This window comes from Urocitellus parryii, chromosome 14, assembly GCF_045843805.1.
Source record: "Urocitellus parryii isolate mUroPar1 chromosome 14, mUroPar1.hap1, whole genome shotgun sequence".
Lineage (NCBI taxonomy): Eukaryota > Metazoa > Chordata > Mammalia > Rodentia > Sciuridae > Urocitellus > Urocitellus parryii.
The window spans coordinates 66,310,126-66,336,978 of NC_135544.1; the positions used below are offsets into that span (position 1 = coordinate 66,310,126).

General features: G+C 56.6%; 1 protein-coding gene across 1 annotated transcript in view; it reads right to left on the minus strand.

Moving 5' to 3' along the window:
- The window catches only part of Dlgap2 (DLG associated protein 2), a 243,944-nt gene that overhangs the window by 152,432 nt on the left and 64,659 nt on the right, over positions 1 to 26,853 (minus strand). The window lies entirely within an intron of this gene.

A 26,853-nucleotide genomic window follows, 5' to 3' on the forward strand; every position in this document is an offset into this window, starting at 1 on the left:
ATTCTAGTCGGGATGGAGCAGCGGATCTCAGCAGATGTGTCCCTGAATTCCGCAGACTCCCACAAATAGTTCAATGTCACACAGATCAGGCTAAGAGAGAGCTCAGAGTCCCCCATGAAGTGCCCCCACTCTGCCAAGGGTGACAGCAAACAGCTCCAGCACCTGGCCTGGCGCTGAGCTGGGTGTCTGCTTCCCAAGCCGGGAAGGAGGGCAGCACGGAGCTGGGCTGGCCCCCACCGTGCATTTGAACGCTGGACACATCTCCCAAACGAATCCAGTATGACTAGGAGCAGCACACCCTTAATTTCAAGTTCTTGACTAAAAAGCAAAAGACTAAAAAGTGCTGAACTAAAAAGGCCATTCATTATTTAAATATGTGAAACTCCCCACTGAATGTATCTGTCTGCAGTTGGACTTGAACATCGACACTAATTATATTTCACATAATATGCTTCAAGTCCAACTTCCAGATGCAGGTGGGATTCAGTTCTTGGCACGAGGAGCAGTACCTAGTAAGGCTTTAGGCCACAGATTCCTTGAAGATGTGTCCACCTGGAAAACCCACTTTAAAGACAGAATAAGGAGCATTTTACGAAGCTTGGAAACGTGGCCTTCCAAACTAAGTGGCTGCTGCTCAGACCCACACCATCCAAGTCTCAGAGAGGCAGTGGCTGGTGTTTGTTGGGTCGGTTTGAGGTGACTAAGGGAACAAAGCACCAGGCCACCGCGAAAGAACAACCCTCAGGCACCAACACACAAGCAGTGAAGACCACCTGTCAATCAGCGGGTCTCCTGACCAGTCCTGGAAGGACATGGATCTCAGCAAGATCCTCCCCAACCAACCCCAGGAGGACAAGGGACTCTAAAAACCTCCCTTTCCTGTCCCAAGCCCTCCCTTCCTGCCCTAAACCCAATAAAGTTCCAATCCGGCTGAGCCTGGGTGCGACTCCCCGGATCCTCTCTGTGGGACTGGAGGGTCTCGCTGGGAGTGAGTCTCAATAAAGCCTGTTCAGCTGCTTTTAATCGGCCTCTTTTTGCTCACAGGCGCCTGGCCTTACAGTGTTGAAGCTGAGCTGACTCTGCTCTGAGGAACAGCTCGAGTGCTCATTTTAGTAGAAGGTCTGGGGAGGGCGGGGGAGGACCCGCCAGGCCTCCAGTCGGATCACATTTCCCAAGAGCCATGAAGAATTATTAGGGTGAGTGCGTCCCATGTCACATCAGTTGTTACTGGAATTCAAGTGTAACCTGTGTTTCTGTTGGTTCCATCTTGCCTTGCCACCCAGGGGGAAGTCTTGGAAGAGTCGGGTGCTCCTGCCTGCCCCCCAAGAGGCTGTGACTCAGGCTCTGGGGGTGCCCAGAGCGTCCAGTTAGTGTGCCCACAGGTGAACCTAGTGTACGGCCAGGCCTTCGCTCACCAGCTCTGAAAGAGCAAGGCAATTTATGAAAGCCTGCCCTTGGCCTCCCAGATACGCGCACCCCTGCCCAGGCTGTGGCCAGTGTCCTTGAGGGTCCAGGGAAGCCAAGGGTGACCCCTTGTGCAGGCCTTGCTGGGATCTGACCTCACCTGGGGGGCAGAATCTGTCATCAGTCTGTCTCATTTTGTTACACAACATGCTTTCTGGCCAGGAATTTTTCAGGCAATTTAAAGTGCATTAGATTTAAACACTCCTGAATTCTTTATTTGACATATTGTCTTAATTTTCTACTTGATGAACTTCTCACAGCTGGCTTTGCCTCTCCATGTCCACAGGGCTGACCAGACCCCAGGCGACGTCCTCAGATATGGCAGGAGTCAGGAAACCTCCAAGTACATTGACCTTTTCCTGGATCGTGTGCAAATAGCTTTAGGGTAAGTCACCGTGCTCCAGTTTTTCATTAAATAAAATGACAAGCCTTGATTTTCAAGGTCCAATTAGAGCAGAATGGTTAAATAAGTTCAGAACAATTATGGAGAGCGACGGAGAGCCTGCAAGTGCTCGGAAAGTCCGAGCAGGGGGCCGAGCGAGCAGGCTCGTGCCCCCCTGTGCACGTCACCACTGGAAGAAGCCTGGCGCCATCTCCCCAGGCCCTCGGGCCGCTGTCTCTGATTGGAGGGATTTCAGCTGCCTTTGGTTCTCCCCTTTCCTTTTTTTTTGTGCTTTGCCAATGTTCTCGACCAGCTGCAAGCCTTTTGTAAGTGCACCATCCTAAAATGCTTGGCCTTCAATGGTCTGCAGCAAAGCCACCTCTGGACGTCCTTCTTCTCTGGAATTGGACCGCCTCGAATGAAAACGGATAGCGGTAAAATGGGGGGGTGTTCATCTCCTGATAAACGTCTGTTTCTCTCTTTCCTCACCAGAACAGCCCTGAGGGGCTCCCGTCCAACCTCCTTGACCTCCAGGCAGAGACAACAGAGGCCGCGGACCAATTCTGCCTGCCCAGTCCCACCCAGCCACCTCCTGAGCACCGTTCAGAAGAAAGGTGGGACATGGCAGCCATGACAACCATGCACCTGGCTCACCCCCCCCCCCAACACCAGGACCTTGATGACCCCTCGGGTCGTGTGTTCGGGTTGACCTGTTGCTGGCATTTCCTGATGGCCACCACCTGACCTCAGAGCTGGAAATCACCTAATCTGAGTATTAAATGTCATGGTCTCCACCTGCAAATTAGAGGAGAGTGAGGGGTGGTCAGTGATTGACCCCAGGTCCTGTGGCTGCTCAGCCGAGGTCAGATTAGAAATGGGTCCTACACTGCCCTCGAGCTCCAAGGTCCACACTTTGCCCCGTGCTGCTCCTGGCTGTGCCCACCTGCGGGCCTGGGGGCTGCAGGACCGTGTGCACAGGGTCTGCCCTGTCTGGCCTTCCCCTCGCCCCCAGATGTTCTGTTGACCCTGCTCTTCCTCTCTAAACCGCTCTTCTGCATTGACACCTGGGCTCGGAGATGCCAAATTCACCGAGGTGAATGGGAAAATGGATGCCAAGGGGCCTTCACAGAGCTTATCCGCTGTGCCTAGTTCTGTCTCCACTCTGCAGACTCCAGGCCCCTGCTACGCTCTGCAAGGGGATACTCTGTGCAGCTGCTGGGATGTGTGGGGAAGGGGCTCTGCTCCCAGTGGGTTTGTTGGGAACCCTGAAGAACGACGTCCCAAAGCCTGGAACTGTGGGAGGAACTGAGCCCCTTTGACCTTGTCATGGAACATTCTTAGCCATTCCCAAAATTCCTTTGTCTAAATATCATGCAAATGGCAATATTTCCCCTGTGCTATTTCACCAAATCTAGGGTGTCCTGGGAAAGACTAGCAGCTCCCAGCTCAGTGGCCACTGACCTGGTCTTGCCCTGATGTGACTGGGTATACCTTCAGACAGCCTCTGCACAGAGCTTTGCTCTCCTGGTGTCCACCACATTGGGCTGGGCCCTGTGCACTGCTGGGCACAGAGGATGTGGCCTCGAGGGCCCACCACTTGCAGGAGACCTGTATCAGGCAGATGTGCAGCCTGAGCAACCCACCAAAGGCTCCCATGCCCCCGGGTGGGCAATGCCTCCTTGGGCAAGGCCTGTTTTCAGCATCGCCTTTCAACTCCAGCAACACTGTTTAAAATGCGTGCTCTGTTGTTCTACAGAACTGAACAAACTCAAAGTGTTGCATGCAGAATTGTATAAATCTCTATATCAAAATATTTCCTAGCTACAGTATTGCTGTCTGCTCGATTTCTAAAAGAAAGCAACTTCAGAGATATGATTTGTGGCTGGTTGTTCTGTGCCCTGAGTCTTTGTAAATGCCCAGTTTTGATACTACTTAGCCTTAAAACTGAATTTTGATCTATATCCCCAGGCCTGGCCATTATTCATCAATTTCATGTTGGATATTAATAAAAGTGAATAATATTTGTTAAAAATGACAGACGAAACTGGTTACCTATTAGTCATTGACAAATTGCACCCAGGGCTTCATTCTTCCTTTTTAAACACACTGCACAGCAAACTCCCTTGCGGGGACCCAACAAGGACAGGGTTTCACAGCAGCACCGAGACAGCAATCATTTTCAAAGCCCTTGGATTCTGAATCGATGTGGGTTTAACAAGTTTTATAGTTCTCGCCCTGAAATTCAACCAAAATCACTAAGTAATGCTGTGGTCACTAGGCCAGCCCAGTGTACCAGGCCCTTGTAGGCTCCCTGGATGGACTGTGCTGTGACCCTGGAGATGCAGATGGACACTGCACTGTGGGCTGCAGGCTTCCCATCTGCAGAACGTTGAATCACAGCTGCAGGACGTGTGCATTTTAACACCACGGAAAGACACAAACACTGTCACTACAGAGACGTCTCCTGCCACGCACACCACCCTGCAACTCCATTTCTGCAGTGAAAACCTGGGTGAGTTCAGAAGGAAACCAAGTGCCCAGCGACTCCTCATCTTGAACATGCAAGGCAGACAAGATTCTGGGTCTCCGCCCAGTTAAGGCAGACGCTGCTCAGAACCGTGTGGAACCAACAGCTTCAAGCACAATGCGTGTAGCATCCAGAGGTGGAGCGTGGCTCCAGGAGGGAGCTGAGGTTCTGTGTGTTCAACAGGCTACTCCTGGCTCCACGGCCTTTGTGGCCTCTTACAAACGCTGCCCCAGCACATGGCTGGCACAGCTTCCCTGCAGGCGAGCTAGCTCACGTCGAGGCTGATGCAGGTTCCAGCTCGTCTGATTGGGTCAAGTGACTCAAGCCTCGGTTGCCTGATCTGTAAAATGGAACGATGCCGTGCAGGTCAAAGGCCTGGAAAGTGCAAGAACCCCAGGGACCCGGCAGTTTGGGGCCTTGGACCCACACTTGGTTTCTGCCTCCCTCCTTGTCCTCCCCACTTCCCTGAATTCAGATGGCCCCTGGAAGGTGCTATTCACCCCTCGTATCTGTCGGGGGGAGCTGGGCAGGACAGGAAGGCCTGGCCAGCACACAGCCACCTGGACACAGGTACGGGAGAAGCATGGAGGTCCTGACACCATGTACTGCTGACCCACTGACTTCTGAGGCCCAGAGCCCTCCGCGGCCCCCTGCGCCTCCCACCCATGAGGGGGGCTCATGCTTCAGACCCTCTGGTGTCCCCAGTCCAGTGTTCTGGGGAAGGAAGGCGCGGTGCCCACGCCACGGAGCTGTCTCAGTGTCCACCACAGGGCCACAGCCACAGGCGCAGTTACGTCCTGACCATGGAATATGTCACTTAAATCTGCGCCCTTCCCACTGGTGTTGCCCACACAAAGTGCCCTGGCCGCTGTGGCTCTAGACTGGCCTTTCACCAGCACTGGACATGCTTGACTGCTCCGAAAAACATGTCCTGCATTTGAATAACAGATCAGTCCTGCCTGTCCTCCGGGGTGGAAAGACGATACAGGAAATCTGCAATTCATCACCTACATTTATGGCAGAGAGCAGGTCTGGCTGATCCACCTCACCTAAATCAGGCTAAAAAGCTTATCATCGTTGTCTGGCAAGATGGGAGAAAGGAAGGCAAGAAGAATCATAGGGAAATGACAGGACAGAGCGTCAGAGTCACACGGATTTCCAGGCTCGCCGCTGTGACTTCCTTCAAGGCTGGTCACGAGCGTCCACCCTGTTCTCCACAGCTCTGCAGAGAAGACGGCGGCTCCTGATGCTGAAGTGCAGCTCCCACCCAGGTGTCCACTCTCCCGAGAACTAGAGATCACATCTGCTCATCAGCATTGCAGCCCACAGCGCAGTGGGTCAGCCGGCACGGGGCCCAGCAGGGGGAGGACAGACCCACTTCTGTTCCAGGAGAGACCGACCTGGCCCGTGACTCTGTGGGAGGGTGCATGCGGGATCTCAGAGACCCGGGGCAACCTGCTTCCACCCTCCTCGAACTCCCCGGGCAGTTAGGGATGGCCTGAGTCTTCACAGATCCTCCATGAGAGTTTAAGAATTAAAAAAAAAAACATGAACATTTGTATCAAAGGCCACTCTGACCAGGAGTCCCCGTCCAGCTCCTACCTCAGGGTCCATTAGTCAGAGGCCCCAGACCCCTCTGAACACGCTTCAAGTTTCTATTCCCATTCTCAATGATTTTTTTTTAAAAAAGAAAGACTCTAATTTCCAACAAATACTAGTCTGTCCCTCAAACAGCCAAAGGCATCCAGAAACCAAGCACACGAGATGGACAGCAAGGGTGCTGCTGGACAGCCTCCTGGCGGCTAGCGTGGCCTCGCCTGGCCTGCTTCCGGGGCCAGATGGCAGCCAGCCCTCCTAAAGTGCGCACAGTGACACTGCTCTGGATTCTAAACCACTGAAACACATGGCCTCATGCACTCCTCCCATGCTGTCCTGCAACCAGGCCACAGAAGCCACACGGTCCCTGGGATGTTTCTGGTGGCTGTGAGTGTGGCCAGTTGACCCCCTCCACGGGGTGTGGCCAGCTTCCTCCTGGGGGACATTGGCAGGGGCGGTAGGCTCAGGGGCTGGTCGCTGAGCCTCCTCCCAGGTGAGCCTGATCCTGCATCAAGAGTCAGCCTGACCTGAGACGTGACTCGAATGCAGCTCCCAGGCCACCGGTGTCAGAGGTTTGGGTGTGACTCCTGAGACCAGTGCCTGAGAAAACCACATCCAGGGAAATGTCACCTCACTGGACTTTTCTTCCCAAGACTTCCAGAAAAGCCCTTGCCGTGGGAAAGGAAGTGCGACTCTGGGCCAGCCGAGCCACTGTGCTTGTCCGTGGTCAGACCCCATCTGTTTAATGTCGCTGCACATCGGCCACGTGGGCTGAATGGGGGCCTTCACCCCTGGGCTTGCTGTCACCGTGGGCATTTCTTTGTCCTGTCAGCAGGAGCTCTGTGTCTGGCAAGTCATTTACAAGTGACTTAACAGGGACAGAGGATCGCCGTCCCGTGTGCTGGCTCCAGCGGCATTCTTCTTGCTCCATTTAAGTAGTTTTTGAGCAGAATGTGTGTGTGCAGGCTCCCTCCCTCCTCTGCATGCTCCTGAGCATCAAGCGTGCAGAGGGGCCAGCCTCCGTGTTTCCCATCCTGTTCTCTCCAGCTTCCAAGGGAAAGCAGAGGCTCTGGGGAGACTGAAAATCAGGGCCCAGCCTCGGAGGCCCCAAAGCTCCTCTGGCCCTTCAGTCCTGGGCAGGAGGAGAGAGCAAGCTGGGTTGGATATGGTTGAAGCTTGGTCTGTAGCAGACCACAGGGACCAAATCTGCACAGCTTCCTCTGTCCTTGGGGGGAGTGGCTGTCCTCTCTGGACACCTGAGCATCTTCCCTGTGAAGCAGTTAGAGCTCTCAGGAAAACCACCAGTCACACCCACAGCCCAATTTAGATCTGCAACTGAGATGCTTTCACAATCAACCCTACCAGGGTAAATAATTATAGCGTTCACATTTTCCACCCCAGTGATGGTTTCCATGTGCTATTCATAGTACTTTATTGCGAAGCCCCGTGGATTCCAGATACCACAAGATTAACCACCAGCTGGACCACAGGGGCTTCTGATGAGGTCCACAGAAGGATGACCTGGCAATCAGCTGTGCCCCCAAAACTGAGGATGGTTAGGCCCTTAGCATACCAGGAAGGGCAGGGGAGATGGAAGTCAATGACGGCAGGAATGAACCAGCCGCACCACTCACCCTCCTCGAGGGTCAGTGGCCAAAGGAACTGCGATGGCCACCTGCAGCTGGTCGACTCAGTCCCCCATCAGGCACACACAGCTGCCCACTCCTTCGGGATGAGCCCGACTTTCAGGTACCTGTTTACAATTACCTGGGGCCCAGTGTACTGTGTTCTCACTCCTTATAGGAAACCGACCTGGTTCTCATGACAAAGCTTCCCCAGGAGAATCACTGGGAGGTCACCCCCCAGGACACCCGGGGACAAGGGGACACATGCTCTGAGCAGAGGCCTGTCCTCACTCTGCTGGGCGCTTGACACTGCCTGCCCTTCCAGCTCCTCTCTGCTGGCCTGGTGGCCAAGCACCGCGTAGCAAGCCTCTTCTAACGTTGGGAATGGGCAGCATCATAACTGGGTGGTCTGTGAGACCTGTGGATCCTCTCCCTCCTTGACCCTGGAGAGGGCCTGCCACCTGTGTGGCCCAGGGCTGGGCTCCACCTGGCTGTGCCCACCTCTATCCATCCTGCCCAGGTCCTCTGTATCTGTAGCTCAGACTGCACGTTCTGAGAGCTGCCCTTCTGCTTGCCCCAGTGCTGCTGCGGAGCTGAGGACGGGCTCTTCCCTCTGGGCCTCTCAGACCTCATCTGGTGTCACGCTGGCCCCTCCTCTTACACACCTGCTGGCTGTCACCCAGGAGGATGCTGGAGTAACAGCCCCTGCAATGAGAAGCGCCACCGGATTGCAACATGACGTGGCTCCCACGAAGAGCAACTCGTGCAGACACAGAGCAACGGAGAGAGAGATACAGGAGGGACGGCCATGAGCCCAGGAGAGGTTGGGAGCATGGGCGGCCAGTGGTCAGGACATAAGCAGTGGCCCTGGTGTACCTGGGAGCTGACAGGCATTGGAGGGGACCCAGGGTGCACAGGCCACGTCATGTGAACTGGGAGGTTCTGGGCCCATCATGTCATGTGAACTGGGAGGTTCTGGGCCCCTGAGGCCCGTGTGTGTTGTCCTGGGCAGGTTCTGAAGGACAGGGCAGGTGGCAGGTGGATGGCTCCCAGTGATCAGCCTGAAGGGGAGACGACCAAGGTGGCCTGGCTCTTAGGGACAAATGCAAGAAGATGAAGAGTGGAGTTCAACTGAGGAAGATGAGTGGGGAGGAGCGGGGTGGTTCTGCCCAGGAGGACCACCCCACCCGTGCAGAGGAGAGCCACGGAGGACCACCCCACCTGTGCAGAGGAGAGCCACGGAGGACCACCCCACCCGTGCAGAGGAGAGCCACAGGGGACCACCCCACCCGTGCAGAGGAGAGCCTCGGAGGACCACCCCACCCGTGCAGAGGAGAGCCACAGGGGACCACCCCACCCGTGCAGAGGAGAGCCTCAGGGGACCACCCCACCCGTGCAGAGGAGAGCCACGGGGGACCACCCCACCCGTGCAGAGGAGAGCCACGGGGGACCACCCCACCCGTGCAGAGGAGAGCCACAGGGGACCACCCCACCTGTGCAGAGGAGAGCCACAGAGGGGCTGTCTTCCCCAAGCCCATCCCCAACTGTGCATATCCAACTGCCCTGGGGCGTATCTCATTTGGCATGGAGTCTCCTGGCCCCCTTCTGAATCATTCTGGGCCACATCATCTAATTTTCCGTGGGCTGTGAGTCTGCGAACCCATAATAACCCATATGTTTAAACATGGGAAAATAAATGTCAGAAGAAAACACACTGGCCACCGTGGAGCCACACTGCTGTGGGCAGACAGGCCCAGGAAGGCCGCTTATCATGGCCTCAGACAGGCATGGAGCAGGGAGGTCCGCATCAGACCCTCGGTCAGCAGCTGCTGGGCCTCACAGACACACTGCCCAGCAGGACGCCTCAGGTGGACCCACAGAGGACTCCTGAGCTGGCTGTGAGGGGTGGGCAGGGAGAGGGCCGTGGAGATGGCCAGCAGCATGGGAATGTGGGCAGGCCACTCCCGCACACATTGCTGTCTGTGTCCTCTGTGTCCATCCTGGCCCCATGTGATGGCCTGTCCCCTTCAGTCCTGATCCAGAGACCTGAACTCGGAACACAGGGGCTTCCTTCCCTGTGTCGGCCAGTCCAGCCTCCCACACATCATCCCACCATGCTCACCCTGGGACGAGCAAACCCTCTTGCAACCAAAGGTCCTGTCGAGAGAGAAGGAGAAGTGACCTGCGGTGGCAGAGGCTATGTGCCCAGTCCCCGCAGGCTAAGCCTGTCTGCATTCCCAGAACCCTGGAGGGCTGCAGACGACAGGGTAACGTGGTCAGCAAGCCCAGTGACAACACTCAGTCATCACCAGCAGGTCCAGGAAGCCACCAAGCCAGTGGGACTGACCCCTGGGGCTGACACGTGGGGACAACAATCCTGAATTTGCAAGGGGGGAGGAACCCAGAGGAAGCACCGGGTGAAATGCCCAGGAAACGGCTCGACTCAGCGGGACACGCACCGCTGCTCGTTAGTCCCAGTGTCACTGTAAGGACAGCAGCCTCCCAGCCCAGAGCCAGGTGGGCCCAGGTGAACAGACCTGTGTCCTAATGTGGCTTAAAATGAGAGCACCAGGGGCAACAAGAGGACGCGCTGCTTCTCTCAGACTTCTAGGCGTGAAGACTTCGGGAGGGTTCCAAAAGAGCTTTGAATTTCTCTTCACAAAGTTTAAGACTGAAGCTGAGAGACAAGGGCAAGGCCACTTCCACAGCCCGTCTCCACCCTCGAGCGGGGTCCTTCCTCTGGCCTGGTGTGGCTCTTCAGTGACTCCCACCGCACCCGATAGCACAGGCCCTGCCCACACCCTCCTCCAAAGGAAGGCTGGCCAGCTCTGCTACTGCCACATCAAACCCGGGAGTGATCATAAAGGATATTTCTCTTTTCAATAAAGAAAAGGCAGCTCTAAGATCTCACCGAGAAAAACAAATCACCTGCAGAAACATCGAACCTGTCCTCTTGGCTGGAAAGAGTCCTGTAAATTGTACTCTCAAAAGAGCACAGAAGAGTGGACACTCATGCTGCCTGACCAGCCTTTCCTGGTCATCCAGAGCCATGGTGCTATTCCTGCCCTGCAGAGACCTGGGAGTGCTCTGGACAGGGGTCCTGGAGGACACGGGGCTCTGTAGGGTGGGTGACAACCGACCCGCAGGGGAGCTGGTTAGTCCCAGTGTGGTCACTGATGCTCAGGATGGATGGGCAGGGCAAAGGTGGGGAGAACATTCCTTCTTATTCCCCGTCACTGTGACCCGCCCTCTGGGCATACATAAGGCACTTATGGAGAACAGAGAGGTTAGGCTTCTCCGTGGGCCTTCTGAACCAAGGCCGTTAGGATCCCAGCAGCAACCCGTCCTGGGCTGATGCTAAAGAGCAATCACAGGCCGTGAGTCAGCCAGCTGTACGTGGACTGCAGGGTTCCGTGGAGAAGGAGTCCACGCAGCAATGGCTGGGTGGGTCGCCACACACTGATGCTCTGAGAGTTCCCTGGACGGTAGGTGGTCAGCATGGTAAGCCCACAGCCAGCATCACTTGACCTGTCAGGCCTTTGTGCACCTATCCTAGACCCCCAGCCGCTCTCGGCTTCTGGCAGCCTGCTCACCCGAGGCCAGCCTCAGTCTCCCGGCCCAGCTCAGAGCTGGCTGACCTCCCCTTCCTGCAGCTGCATGGCCAGCTGTGAGCTCCTCTTTTAGCTGCAGGGCCCTGGGATCATGGGGATGCATGTGGGGTGTAAGCACATGGCATTGTCAGCACGCCGTCACCCGTGTCCCTGGAAGCCTCTGTGGTGCCCTGGGAACCCAAGGTGCCTCTGCTCCTTTGCCTCTGCCTTCCAGGGACGCAGGGCAGAGGACACCACACAGCCGTCCGTCTGCTTCCCTGAGCACACCGCTGCCCTCAGGCTTCCCACCTGCCCAGCGCTGCGACCCCTGCCGTGGCCAGTGCCCATGTGGCCTGCCACCTGGAGTGCTCCCTGGACGGATGCACTGTGTGGCCACCCAGGACACGCAGGGTCCACACTGGTGGTCGGGAGGACACAGGGCGCGCGTTTCCGTTCATCCTAGGTGAGGCTGGGAATGGAGCGCTGGGCTGAACGATGCCCAGGAGCCCCAGGCGGCCTCCTAAGGCCATGCTCACTGGCTGCACCTCCCTGTGGTGCTGGGTGTGTCTGCTCTTCCCATTTCAGTCATCACAGGTCCGACTTCCTGCGGAGACCGCCGTGGCCGGCCACTAGTCACTCCCACTTTCACTGTGCTGAACGGTTCACCCAGTTACTTGGGGACTTAGCCGGCCTCAGGTACTTAAGAGAAAGCAATGTGGACCCAGTTCACGCCCCTGCTGTAGCCAGGCCACGGATCAGCCATGTCTGAGCTCAATGGTAATCAGGAAGGGAGTAAATGGCAAAATCCTACATTTGCAGAGAAGATATTAAAAATATTTGTCAACCATATGTCACAGAAGCAACCTGCAGAACGAGGTCCCACCCTGCTGGAGGGGCTGCTGGTCATGGGACCCCAGAGGCCCTCTCTGGACAGTGGCAGGGGACTTGGCATGTGGCCCCAGCAGCTACCTGCAGAGGCGGCAGGGCCCAGGGGCCAACCTTGGCAGGAATGTGACTCACGCTTTAGTTAAATTGAGTTCCAGGGACGCCGTCTCTGGGCAGCCCCTAGAGAAACGCCCTGGGGACATGCTGAGGAGGGCCAGCAGAGCCTCTGCCCACAGTAGATGCCCTCAGAGGCAGGAGCTCCTGGGAGGCCTGTGGCCGGCTGACTCTCCTGAGGCCCAGCAGCAGCTCGGCAGGAGGACCCGGGCACTGCAGAGGGGGTGCTTCTGGCCCGGGGATGACCTGGGGTAACGGCAGGACGGAGAACCCTCAGCAAAGACAGGTTGCCACCTTCTGAGGAAGGCAGGTTCTGACAACACGGAGCACGTTTGTCTCCACCTGCCTCCAGCAGCTTCCGGAGAACCCTCCCGAGTGGGCCAACAGGACACAGCCTCCTGCGGCAGGGGGCCAAGATCACACCCCCAGGAAAGCCGGGACGCGCTGCTGTCCTGTCTGCAGGGGCTGGAATGGCACTGCGTCCCTGGACTGCGTTCTCTCCGGGCCGGGCAGCTTGGACGCCAGCCCTGTGCCTTCACGGGAGCCGGCAGTGGGCTGTCTGCGGGCAGCTGCCCTCGGCTGTGATCCCGGAGCAGCTGCATGCACCTTGCTCCTGGCTGATGTGACCTGAGACCTCATGCAGCGGGATTAGGAACAACATCTGAGTCATTTGCTGGGAGCCTAAACCAGTCCCTGTCAGAGAAATGGATCCCAGCATCACACATGGCCGCTGCGCAGTGGGACAGGGCTGGCCTGTTCTGCAGAGATAACTCCTCTTCAGGAAGTGGCCAGCACCAGACACAGTGCTGCACCGACAGCCCTTTCCTCCAAGGAACCTGTTGCCAAGCAACCCACGCCATGTGGCCATGTCTCGCAGCCTAGGGACCACAGACCGACTGCGCTGGAGGGGGATGGGTGGGCGGCCTCGGTGCCTCCCTGCTGCAGGCCTGTGACAGGCTGTTTCCAGCCCCTGCTCAGCAGCGGTGCCAGTGCTGCCCGGGGCCCTCTGCAACACTTGTTTTGGTTTGTGAGACGGGAATCCAGACTCACTCTCCAGAGTCAATGCCTTCTGCAGGTCCCCTGCTCTTTGTGTTCCATGGAGTGTGTGATGCCGCATCCCCTCCGACCTGAAGGCTTTGTGTGCAGACACTGGCCTGGACACCATGCTGGCCACACAGCTCAGCAGGCCAGGCTCCATGAGGACGGTGCAGGCTTCCCCCTCACAGTGAAGTAAAAACCATCCTCTATACCCAGCCCAGTTCTCCAAGAGCCTGTGCACAGGTGGATGTGAGATTTCCCCTCCTGAAAGCCGAGGAAGTGGTGCCTGCTCTAATACGTGAGAATGCACAGGAAATGGTGTGCAGAGTCGATCTGCAGAAAGGACTCGGGCTTGGCAGTCCTGGAAATCAACCCCACGGGGAAGCCACACGATGACTCCCAGGCACAGTAGCTTGGAGGGTCACACTGTGACAGGGGAGTGGGTTATCCCTGTCCTGACCGCAGCGTGCAGCCTTAGCATGATGCCCGTCCCCAGTGTGGCCATCATGTCACCAAATGGTTCCTGCGAGGACCGGTTCAGTGAGGGTAAACCCCAAAGACTTTGACTCTGCCATGCTCCACGGGTATTTGTGAGAAGACTCGGAGTCAGGCTCCTGGTTTCTTCCCAGGGAATCAAGACAATCCACAACAAGACCCCAGTGGACAGCAAGTGGGTGGACATGGGGAGGGGCCATGGGGGGTTGGGGCAGGTGGTCTTGAGTGGCCATGGGGGGTTGGGCAGGTGGTCATGAGTGGCCATGAGGGTTGGGACAAGTGGTCTTCAATGCAGCACAATTCTGAAAAGGCAGATGCTGCTCTCCAGCCTGTAGCTCCCTGCTCAAAGGAGACACAGGGGACAGGACAGAGGCTCCGGAACCTCTCACTGGCATGAAGTGTATTCTTCTGTGGCCATGCCTCTCCAGCCCAGGTGGGCAGTCATCCTGCCTACACCACGAAACGAGCATTTGCTGACTATTCCACTAGATATGAACAGGTCTCAGGGTCGACGACCTGTCAGCCCTTCTGCTTCCCATTAAGGAGACAACAGGATCATAAAGTGCCGAGAGAGAGGCCCTAAGTACAACGGACAGGTCTTCTTGGTGCCATGGCCAGCTCATGTTTCATGTGTACACACCATTAATCAGTTTTACCAGTGATGCGTGCTTGGTGTTGCAGACAATTTGAGGAAGAAATGACTCTGAGCCCCTTAGCATGATCACCACGGTGACCAACCGGTGTGTGAGCAACAGCCTGCCCCTCAGCTGCAGCACTGATGGAGGGTTAAGGGCAACGTGACTTCCAACAGGGGCAAGATGCATTTGACAGGCAACCATCTCTTAACACAGACCCTGACGTCGAGATGTCTGGGACAAGGCAGCGACCCTGGGGCACATGTCTCTAAACTCTCAGCCACTTCTGCAGCCCGGGGTGCACCTTGGTCTGAGAAACTGAGGCCAAGGATGTGGGTGCCGGCCACTGTCAGGGGACATGCAGAGCATGGCCCTCCTGCCGGCTTGCTCGGCTCTCCTCCCGGCCCGGGCTGCACCTCTGCACACTGAGAGCTCTCCGTGTTCTCTTGCTGACCTGAAGCACCACAGCTTGTCATGGCTGCCCACCGTGAACGTGAGTGTGGATGATGAGCGTTATTGGAAACCACCCCTCAGACTGAGGTCTTCTTTAAAAATGCAAATACACAAAACTAAATGAGGGGAAAGAATTCACCCCCCAATTCCCAATTTAACCTCTTTGTTTAATCTACTCAGAAAAATGTTACCTTTAAAAATCTTGCGACTCTGATGAAACAGAAATCTTGCATCAGCCTCAGGGACACTCAGAGGGCAGAGAGGACCTGCTGACATGCAGCCCTGACCTGTGGTCCTGAAAAGGCTGGACACTCTGTGGAGGCCACCACAGGCCATATCCCAGTGCCCGTCCTGCTGTCCCAGAAGCCTGGCTCCTTGGCACCATGCAGGGCTCTTTTCAAAAGCTTCAGTGACACACAGCACAGGAGTCACCTGTGGAGACGCTGGATACGTGGCTTTCAGCAAGCACATGAGCACCCCGGACAATCCACCAGCATCTGTCTCACTTCTGCTTTTTATGGATGCCATTTATGTTTCTTTGGTGGCACTTTTTGTTTTATTAGTTAAAAAGCTTAATTTGGCACAAAAAAGATGACACTCTGATAGCGATTTCTAAAGAACAGCTTCTACTACTAAATTGGCAATTTCTGAGGTCACCAATCTCAAGAGTCCTCCAGGTGCAAGTATCAAAAGACACACAGTCATCTGTGAATAGTCCTGTGATGGCCTGGAACCCACGTGGTGCCTCCACTTTGTGAGACCCACGGACTTCCGTCCTGTTTACAGGGACGATGTGGTCTTGCAGCCAGGGGAAGCTTGCACTGCAGGGCTTTGAGCAGCCCGCAGTGTCCCTGGAGATTCAAAGACACATCTTTCAGGGACAGCAGAGCTCTGGGCACTTGGTTTCAGAGACTAGAAAGCTTCCTATTTGCAAAGCACTGTAGTGTCCAGCTCTGGTAGGAAAGAGGTTGTTCAAAAAGCCAGCAAGAAGGTCATCTCCAAAGTGAATACTAAGTGGTAGCAGAAATCTGTCCATCAAAAACTACTGGAGAGGGCTGGGGTTGTAGGTCAGTGGTAAAGCACTTGCTTAGCGTGTGTGCAGCCTGGGTTCGATCCTCACATCCCATATAAATAAATAAAATAAAGGTCCATTGATACTAAAAATATATATATTAAAACAAACGCTGGAGAAAGCCGACGTGTCAATCAATAGCAGATTCCTCACAATGGCAGAAGCCATTGGGGCTGACTCTGCCCACATGGCCCCAAGCCTGGCTCCTGACCTGGGCCTCTTCCTGCTCTCCTCTTCCTGACCAAGGAGGCTGCTCACCACTGAACCAGGAGGAAGAGAGAGTGCATCTGCGGTCTGACCGCCTGAGGAAAAGTGAGGTCGGCGCTGCACGTGGCGTCTTTGGAGATGTGTATCGATTTCCGTTTTAGCCCAGGAATGGAGCTCAGAAATGTGTAGGCATTTCATTTGAGACAAATCTGTTTTCCTTGAAATAAATACTCCCTTTGGTGAACGGACCTATCCACTAGCAGGCGATGCTCCAAGGCTGCTTCTGATGGGGCATTTCTGCTGCATGCCTCAAGCCAGGCCCTGGGACTGCGAGACCCTCCTCCCACTTGTCCCTAGCCAGCACTGTCCTTCTTCAATCAGATTAGGGCATTACTTTTTTTTTTTTATTGGTCGTTCATAACATTACATAGTTCTTAATACATCATATTACACAGTTTGATTCACGTGGATTATGAACTCCCCCTTTTACCCCATATACAAATTGCTGTATCATATCAGTTTCCCTTCCATTGCTTGACATATTGCCTTTCTAGTGTCTGATGCATTCTGCTGTCTGTCCTATTCTCTACTATCCCCCCTCCCCTCCCCTCCCCTCCCCTCCCCTTTTCTCTCTCTACCCCTTCTACTGTAAATCATTTCTTCCATTTGTATTATCTTGTCTTGCCCCTCCTTTCCTCTTATATGACATTTTGTATAACCCTGAGGATCGCCTTCGACTGGCAGCCATTAGGAAGTCAAACAACAATAAGTGCTGGAGAGGATGTGGGGAAAAGGGCACTCTTGTTCATTGCTGGTGGGACTGCAAATTGGTGCAGCCAATTTGGAAAGCAGTATGGAGATTTCTCGGAAAGCTGGGAATGGAACCACCATTCGACCCAGCTATTCCCCTTCTCGGTCTATTCCCTAAAGCCCTAACAAGAGCATGCTACAGGGACACTGCTACATCGATGTTCATAGCAGCTCAATTCACGATAGCAAGACTGTGGAACCAGCCTAGATGCCCTTCAATAGATGAATGGATAAAAAAAATGTGGCATTTATACACTATGGAGTATTATTCTGCATTAAAAAATGACAAAATCATAGAATTTGGAGGAAAATGGATGGCATTAGAGCAGATTATGCTAAGTGAAGCTAGTCAATCTTTAAAAAACAAATACCAAATGACTCCTTTGATATAAGGGGAGTAAACAAGGACAGGGTAGGGACGAAGAGCTTGAGAAGAAGATTTACATTAAACAGGGATGAGAGGTGGGAGGGAAAGGGAGTGAGAAGGGAAATTGCATGGAAATGGAGGGCATTACTTTTTAGAAGGCAAAAAAAAAAAAAAAAAACCTTTACTTTCAAGTACATTTAAGAAATGTAGTTTCACCAGCACCTAAAAAGAAAATGAATAAAACCTGTATTGAGCACACGAAGCTCACTCAAGTCCAGCCCCAGCAGGTAGAGGGTGGGCCTCTCGCAGGCACCACTGACCACAGCTGCCCCAAACATCCGCCTGAGCACCCGCTACCAGGTGGGTCCCAGGGATGCACCCACACAAGCACCACCTGCAGTCAGTTCTCAGGAGGGTACCAGGGTTTTGTCAACTTCCCAATCTGCCCCTGGACAGTGGACTTCTAGCTCCACTGGTGGGTGGGCTGGTTTCTCTGCCCAGCCCCAGCTTCTCTGAGGCCTCGTGGGCCACATGCCGCATCTGGCATTCTGTCTATGCACGTGCCCAAATTCCAAGTCCAGCAAAAATTCCAGACAAAAATATCCCACAGCATCTGAACATCCTGTTTCTATGGAGACTGGAATCAAGCAAACCGGCTGATGAGAGCGTCCTTGTTTCCTCCACTTCCTGCCTGAAGCCTCACGACGGTGGAGCAGGTTGGGATGCCTGCTGGTTATTATTCCAAACACATTTTTCTAATGCGCAACTGCAAGTTCTACCGAGAAGCACTTGATGAGCTCTGCTTTCACTGCTATGCCCTCCGTGGCCCTCGCAAACGCTCTGGACCTTCTGTGGCCCTGAGGGGGCCTCCTCCCCTGGCCTGGGTGGACCGTGGACGGCAGTGCCTGAGGCATGGATTGAACCTTGCGCTTCAGAGGGCCCGAGAGATGCTCTGTGAGGCATCAGCACATTAGTTAGCGAGTGACAACAGTCGGGGTCATCTACTTGGTCTCTGGGCGTTTCATTCAGGGCTCAATGACGTTCTCTGACCATCACCACACACCAACACAGTGCCTGGGCTCCACTGAGCCCCCTGTGTGCAGGACGGGGACAGGCCCTGCCATCACCCTGTTAGAAGGTGGACTTCATCAGGGTCCGCCACGCTTTTGGAGACGTCTGGGGAGACGCACAGGGAGACTGAGCCTCGCACTCCCGGATGACGGGCGGGTGTTCCTGTCCCCAGCTGGTGCTCACCTGGTCTCCCCATGGCTGAGAGACCCTTCCCGTCACAGGGCTCCACCCTGCAGCCCTACCTGGCTGACCATGAGGGCACCAGCTGGCCCAGCCCTGTCCCAGAAGGTTCTCACTCAAACCCCAGCGTCGCCTGCTGCGGGGAGACTCCCTCGCAGCATTTGGCCCTGTGGTGCCGAGCACTTCCCCTCCTCATTCCCCACTGGAAGCATCTCTTCCTGAGTTGAGTCTCCTGAGCTTGGTCCACATTCGGCACAGTGTGCTGGCAGGACCCTGACAGACAGGGCCCTGATTGGGCGGCCTGGGCCGAGGCCTGCAGTGACAGACAGAGGCTGGCACATCCACGGCCCTCCCTTGGAGACCCCGGGCAGTGTGTGGAGGTGCTGGCCAAGGCCTCTCTTAGAGGACCTGGGGCCGGCCTGCCTGGCCGGCTGCTGTCGGCCTCTGGGCCTATTTTCCTCTCCCTTCTTGTCCCTGTTTCCTGCTCCATCTTTGGGGACTTGAGGCCTGCAATCTGTCCTCCACCATCAGGGTCCACATCACACTGCTCCTCGGGCAGGGCTGTGGGGTGGCCCTGGAGGCCAGGCCGTCCTTGGTGGAGGCTCCTGCGTGGAGGACAGGTGGCGTCTCACGTGCAGCCCTGGTGCCCAGGAGGCGCAGCAGGGGAGAAGGCTCCTGACGGACCGAGGGACGCGGTCATGAAGCGCACATCTGCTACAGTGCGCCCGGCGGCAGACACAGCCAAGGGAGAGCCGGAAGCAGGGCTGGGAGTGGCTGAGGGCCCTGGTCCGGGAGGTCAGCACTTCAGCAGGTGGGGCTCCAGGCCCTTGTGTAGGACAAGAGGGTGCAGGCCCAGGGGTTGTGGCCGCGACCTGTGAGGCTGCCGGGAGGGAAGGCTGCCAGGAGGACTGGGCAGAGCTGGGCCACGCACTGAGCTTCCTGGAGGACTCGGCTGCCCGGGAAGAGCAGCCTGGCTGGGGCCACACTCTGTGGTGCCGGGGGTGTGGGGAGAGGGCCTCAGGGTGGGGAGCCAAGGGTGAGGCCTTGTATTTTCAGGACAGAGTCCCCCATAGGTTTGTAGGTGATGTGAGGCATGACTCAGGTCGCAGCTGTCAGACAGGCCCTGAGCATTCTGCATTTATGCCTGGGGGCAGGTGGCCGCACCCCACTGAAGAAGAGCCACCAAGGTGGAAGGTGGCAGGACACACCCTGCCGGGCAGCTCCAGGTCCTTCTGAGCCACTGTGGCTGTGCTGTGCTTCTTCCAGGCCCCTCCACTTAACCATCAAAGACACAGAGAGCAGGTGACAGGGTGGAGCCCAGCAGCAGGGCCCTTTCATGTTCCGTGTGACTGTGGTCCAGGCACAGGGACAGGGAGCTGCCCACCGTGGGCCCTCCTGAGGGTCTGCTGTGTACCAGATGTGATTCTAAATTTTGGTTCTGCGTTGAAACAAAGAGACAAAACCTGGACAGAACCTGCAACTCAGTTTCTCTCAAGTCTGAACTAGACTGTTTGGATCCGCTCTGAGGTGCAGAGGGCAGCGTCTGGAGCCTGTGGGTGGTGCCCGAGCTGATTCTGGTGCCGGGAGTGGGGCCGGGAGGAGATCACGGGGCCTGAGGGTTCTGGGCCCAGCCGCCTGGTGTGCTGGGAGGAAGCCCCTGGGGCAAGAAGAAGCTGGAGAGGACGGTGGAGGCCAAGAGCCAGGACAGGGGAGGAGGGGCTGCCGCCCGCCTGGGGGATGAGGGACGGAGTGGCTGAGGCTAGAGGGACGTGCGGGGATGAGCAGAGTGGGGAGACGGCCTCACAGTGGACGCAAAGCTTCAGGTCTGGGGTGGCACCCCCCACACGTGGGCATGGACACTGACACTGCTCAGGACATCGGCGTCCTCCTAGGGGTCTGGCACGTTGCAGGGCGAGGCCACCAGGCTCAGCAGAGGCTGCACAGCAAGCAAGCGAAGACCATAAAAGAGGTTCTGCCCTGGAACCTCCCGCCCCAGCGCGCTGGCTTTAGGTCTGGGGGAGAGACTCCGTCTCAAGAGCTGGTCTGTGGCCAGGCCGTGGACCTGGGCTGTAGTGTTGGACGCGCACCACTGTGGCTGAGAGCCAGGATCCAGGTGCAGTGGGTTCCCTGGTGACTCACAGGCTCCCAGAGGCTGAGAGGCAGGAGCTGGGGCCAGGTGCGAAGGCCCCCTCCTGGGCAGCAGGAGTCCCTGGACGCATGCGTGTGCCCCCGTCCCCCCCCCCCCGCCCCTGTGTGCTGTTGGGCTGCATCCCACCCGTTGCCCCCTGAGTCATGTGGTTCACAGAAATAAGGACTCCTGCTCGTGGAGGGCTTGCTCAGAGACACCCGGCCACCTCCTCTCCCCTGTCCACACAGAAAGCCTGTCTGCCCCACAGGGAAACCGGGGTGCGTAGGTGGGGAGCGTGCCGGGGGAGGGGCCCAGGCTGAACACACTTGTCCCCAGCTCACTCTGGCTGTCTCCGGCCTCGTGGAGGCTGCTGCAGCTGGCATGAGCATCCTCAAGGTCCTGGGGTCCAGGTGACAGGCTTGGGGCCCCCTGGCTGCTCTAACTTTGGGAGGTGGAGAGCCAGGTATGCAACTGGGTGTGCCGAGTGTGGAGTCCAGACCCGTCCAGCACCAGCACAGTGCTGAGGTGGCAGCTGCCTGTCCTGCACATGCCACCAAGGGAACAAGAAGGCCCAGGAGGGGCCCATGATGGAGGGGTGTCCCACTCCTGCAAGGGGCTGAGAAGGCAGAGCATGTGCCACACAGGGTGGCTGAAGGGCCATTGCAGAGAGACCTGGGTGTCTTAGTGATGGCCAGGAGTCCCTGGGGGCAGTCCTGGGCAGGTCACACCCGAAGGTGGGTGCACTTCTAGCTGGTGCTGCAGTCTTGGTCTCCCCTAGTTGGACTGAGGAAGTTCTGACACCACTAACCCATGGTCTTGTCCCCAGGCTGCGCTCCCACCAAGCTGGCTGTCCACACCCTGGGTGCAGACGGCAAGATCTCACATGGAGTTGAGGACTCTCTGCTGAGCCCACTGTCTGCAGAAGCAGCCGCCGTTCATCTCATTTAACCCTCCAGGTAATTCTTCCTTCCAAGAAGGGGGTGGACATCAGGAAGTCCCCAGGTGGTCTCGGGAAGAGTGGACACGAGGAAACACGTTCTCACTTGGTCAGGCCATTCTCCAGTGGCCCTGAAGGCCCGGCTCTGTGTGCACTCTGCACAGCCTTCTTGATCCACCAGGCTGTGCCAACCTGCCTGCCCCGGCACTGCTCGCCCCACACACTGTCACACTGCACCCCTGGCCGGGACAGTCATGGCGCGTGGTGAGGCTCTGCGTGAGACCCTGTGGAGAAGTGAGGGCGAGGGGCAGGGGCTTCCCTGAGTGGTGTTTCCAAGGCCCTCCCTGAGATGTGCTCTCTTCCTAAGAGACACAGAACTGCCACACACACGGGCGATACCACAGAGAGTCCCAGGGAAGGCCTGAGGCGTGGAGACTGATCTTGAAAAGAGCCAGGGTTTCCCTTTCAAGTAAGGTTGAGCGTTCAGTCGTTGGCCCTGGGGTTGAGCCTGGGAGGGTCTAGCCCTGAGCATACCCCCAGCTCTTTCTGTCTCTGACACAGGGTCTGGCTAAGTCGCTTAGGCCTTTGCTAAGTTGCTAAGGCTGGCCTTGAACTGGCATCCTCCTGCCTCAGCGCCCCGTCTCTGGACCTCAGGAGTGTGCCACCACATCTAGCCACAGCTGGGGACGTCAATGCCAGGGTTTGGCCGTTTGTGTGGACTCGGTTAATGGACCGTGTCTGTCACCCCCAGGAGACGCAGGGTGCTGAAATGGAGCTGCGGCCCAGGGCAGAGGCAGGCGAGGAGACGGGGCTTTCCTTAGGCCACAGACTCAGCGTGGGCAGGATGATCCCAACCCTGGGAGAGTGAGAAGAGCCAGAGCACAATCGGGAGGCTCAAGTCCAGCCCCTGTGTTTTGTTCTGGAACTAAAACGGAGACTGTTAAAAACCAAAATAAAAAAATCAAGTGCTTTTTATGGCTCATGTCCAATTAGCCTGACCCTGAGACACAGCAGTAAGAGGGAGGAGAAGGAAGACGGGGCTGCAGCCTGCAGTCAGCACAGGATGGAGGGGAGGGAGGGGTGGGAGAGGACAGAGGGGAGGGAGGGCAGACCCAGCTCCCCTTCCTCCACCGCCTTGCCTCCGGGGGACGGGTTCCATCCCAGTGCCTTTTGTGTTCATCAGCTTATCTACAGTTTTCTCAGCTTATCTAGGATGGATGATTATAGTTAGCTCCTGTAACAGGAAAACCCCAGTGAGCCAGGCTTCTGCAGCACAAGCAGGGTGACCTAACCAGGGAGTCTAGCCGTGTGCAGTGGAGGTCAAGTGGATGGTGAGGAAGTGACCCCCACATCATGGGAACCTCCTCAGGAAATCAGCAAGCAAACTCTGGCCCTGGCTCATGGGAAAGGACCCGAGCACACCCCGCGAGGCCCACAGCTCGGTGCAGGATCACCGCTGGACCCAGCCATCTCCGTCTCCCCTGAGGCGGGGCCCAGGTCCCCTCTTGCTCAGAGATGAAGAGTGGGCCTGCTGGGCTCCCCAGATGCAGAATGTCCCCGATTTGGAAAACAAATCAAAACAGTGACCCTGAATTTGAGTTCTACTCTAACAGGGACCTTAAGCTAACAAACCTCTGGAAGGGTTAACATTTAACAGAAGTGGGGACCCAAAGACATTTCTGTTATTTAACAGGCATAGGCATAACTAATACAGTTTTATGCAGATTTTGAATACAATGATAAATAGTGCCTACATAATTAAATCTTCCAGATTTACGAAAACTCAGAATGCATTTTAATGAGGAGATTAACACTGAATCAACGGTGCCCATCGATTATCCACACTTCCCTCCATGGTGTCCTCGGAGCCACACGTGTTCGAGCTTGTGTCTCCCCATTTCTAGCAAGGACTTTCCTCGCAGTGGCTCTTACGTCTTTAACCCCCACCCTGAACTTACTTCATCTAAGTAAGTCCCAGCTGGTGGCTGGAAGGACACGGTGCCAGCAGAGGCCGAGGCGCATGTAGGTGTTCCATAAAACACAGTTCAGAAGGCAGCTCTCCCGTGGGCAGCAAAGTCATGGTTAAAAGTGAGAAAATGACTGAATATCAAAAAATCTCTGCCACAAAATAGCCCCAACAAACCCCTCAGTCATACAGTCATGCAGCAAGCACTCCAGCAGAGACTGACAGATTCCTGGTCCTGGCCCACGGCACTGCCCACTGGCCACTGCACTGCCTGCCCGAGGGTCAGTCCCTGCTCGCCTGCAGAGGTGGAGGCAGGAGGAGCCTGCTGGTTTGGACAGGACTGTCCACGGAGGCCAAGGGCCATGAGCTTGGTCCCCAGCTTGGGGCTGGGGGAGGCGGAGGTGTTTGAGAACAGGCCTCCCCCACAAAGCTCACGTCAAGCCCCACAGGAGTGCTCCGGGGGCGACGGTCGCATGGTGAGAGCTGGGATCTCATCAGTGGATTGATCCGTTTGGGGGGTTAATAATTGAATGAATTGCTGGGTGGCAGCTGTAGCGGGGGATGTGGCTGGGGAAGGAGGGTCACTGGGGGCGTGTCCTGGGATGCATCTTGTCCCCGGCTAGCATGCACCCCCACTCTGCTCCCCAGCTTCCGGAGCTGAGAAGCTGTCCTCCACCTTCCTGTCGGCCATGATTTTCTGCCTCCCTTGGGTCCATCTGCTGACCAAGGACCTAAATTCTGAAATCATAAGCCCAAAATCAACTTTCCCTCCTCTAGGCTGGTCTTGCTGGTATTTTGGTCACAGCATTGCACAGTTGACTGACACAGATGTCTTGGTCCCTGGGGAGTGTCCTCGAAGGAGCCTGTGGGACCCCAGCTTCGTGCCCACACTTCATGTCCCAACGTGAGGGCCAGGGTCTTGCCTGCCTGTGCTCCCACCCATGGCCCCAGAGCGGTGGGACCGACCTGCCAGTCCTGACACCTCCCAAGCTGGGGGCAAGGGCCTCTCCTCTCCTAAGCTCACTGTGCCAGCCGCTGTCTTTCAATAGCCTCGGCCTGCTGTGAGCCCACCCACTGAGCCCGCCGTCCTCCTGAGGCCGAGCTTGGGGCCACAGTGGACGCTACTTCATGCCCTGCTCCTGCCTCCATTGCTCCAGCCTCCTGCCCGCCCCATTCTTGCCATTGTCAGGTAAAAGAGTCATGAAGTGGACCTCAAAGCCGGTTGGCTTTGGACCTGAATGGGCCTGGAGGGAACCTCGGCTCAGCAACAGAACAATTGTGCAACTTTGAGAAGGCGGCTGAATCCTCGGCTGCCTCAGTGAGGTGAGGTGCTGTGCCAGCAGCCGCCATGAGGGGTAAGCAGCAGGGACACACCGCCACACAGGGCCTGGGAGACACTGCACCTCCGGGTCCTCTGGAGCTCACCTGGGCAGCTCCGCGTGCCCTGCCCCCCAACACCCATCACCCACAGTGGCTGGCGCGGGCAGCTGTGTGGCTGGGTGCAGACGGGACTGCTCTCCAGGGGGCCTAGGCCTGGGACATGGCTCCCGTCTTCCATGACATCCCGTATGAGACCCTCGGCACCTGAGCACACTCCACCGGGGTCAGTAAATCATTAGGAAAGACGAGCTGCTGGCTCTCCATTGCTCCAGGTGGTACTTGTTGGCTCTAAACGGAGGCTGCATTTCTTCATGAACAAAAGCTATCTGTAAATGGCCGTGCATTTTAACAAACACTCCTGTTTTCATGCTCACGCTTGACACTGGTGGAAACGATGCTCTTCCTGCGAGAGGCCGCGGTGTCAGCATGTCTCTGTGGCCCCATCCCACCCCAGTGGTGTCTACGCAGGCAGCACCAGTGAGCGGGTTCCCATGGCAACCCCCACACGCTCCTGGAGAAGCCTGGGCTCCGTGCCAAGAGCCGCCATGGTGGTCCGCAGAGCTGTTCTCCGAGGAAGCTCCCATTGGGGGGATCCAGGGCCCCCTGGAAAAGCACCCAGGACAGGACCACCCTGGCTTTGCTCCCCGTAGAAAGACCCCTCACTTCCTGCTTCATGGCAAGCTTCCCCGAACATTCCAGCCATAACTGATTCTTTCAGAGATTCTAGCCAAAAGCTGGGGTGAGCCCCGCGGGGCACGCACGAGGGTCTGTTAACAGCCCACAGCTCTTCGGGCCTCGCTGCTGTGAGCTGGACTGCTGACTGCACTCTGTGGGAGCTACTCAGCCACCCAGGAACCGGCCTCCTGATCTCAGCAGTGGATCAGTAAGACGAGAAAAAACGCAGCCCAGTGGGTCTTAAGGTCTAAGCCCAGAGAAGGAGAGCCCAGGCCCCTTCCTGGAGCCACGGAGGGTGGGCCTAGGGGAGCAGATGAGGACTCTAAACTTGTTACTGCTGCGTGCCTGATCCGCGGGAGCCGCCCTGGGTGTCTTAGTGATGGCCAGGAGTCCCTGGGGGCCAGTTCTGGGTAGGTCACACCCAAAGGTGGGTGCACTTCTAGCTGGTGCTGCAGTCTTGGTCTTTCCTGGTTGGACTGAGGAAGTTCTGACACCACTAACCCATGGTCTTGTCCACCCAGATGTCCTCAGGGTCAGTCAGCACTTCCAGCCTACCAAGGGGGACGCACCTGAGAGGAGAACACAGCCCAGCTGTGGGCCCTGCCCACCCTCCCCTGCTGAACCCCCTCCTCCCAGGCCCTGGCTTTGCCCAGGAAACTGGAGGAGGGGCAGGGCCTGGCCAGGCTCCCTCTTCCCTATTTGCAGGAAAGATCTTGGCCTGTGGTTTTCAGGGGCTGGAAACAAGACTGGAGTAGGCTCGAGTGGTGGAGAAACGCAGCAAACAGGCTCCTGCAGGCTGCGTCAGAAACCGGCTCGGCTCACCACGCGAGCACACCATCGGGCCCCGGCACAAGGGCCAGGTTCTCCTCCCCTGGGTGCCTCTTCAGTGCGGCACAGTCCCCCACCTAACTGCATCTGCTGGGTGCGTGCTGGTGGACACGGGAAGAGCCCCAAATCATCTGGTTCTCAGCTCTGCCTTGTTGAGCAGGACGGAGCCTCAAGCGGTGGTCCCACTGGACACCCCAGGGGCAGCTCCTGAGGTGGCCAGTCTCAACCAAAGCAGCCTTGTGAGTGGGCTAAGGAGCCCTCTGGCAAAGCTGCTGCTTATTTATTATGTATTATTTAGTTATTTGTGGTGCTGGGGATCGAACCCAGGACCTGGCACGTGCAAGGCGAGCCTTCTGCTGAACCTCGCCCCTGGCCCCGGCTAAGGCCTGTTGTCCAGGCGCTTGGCCCTGGCCCTCAGTTCAATGGAT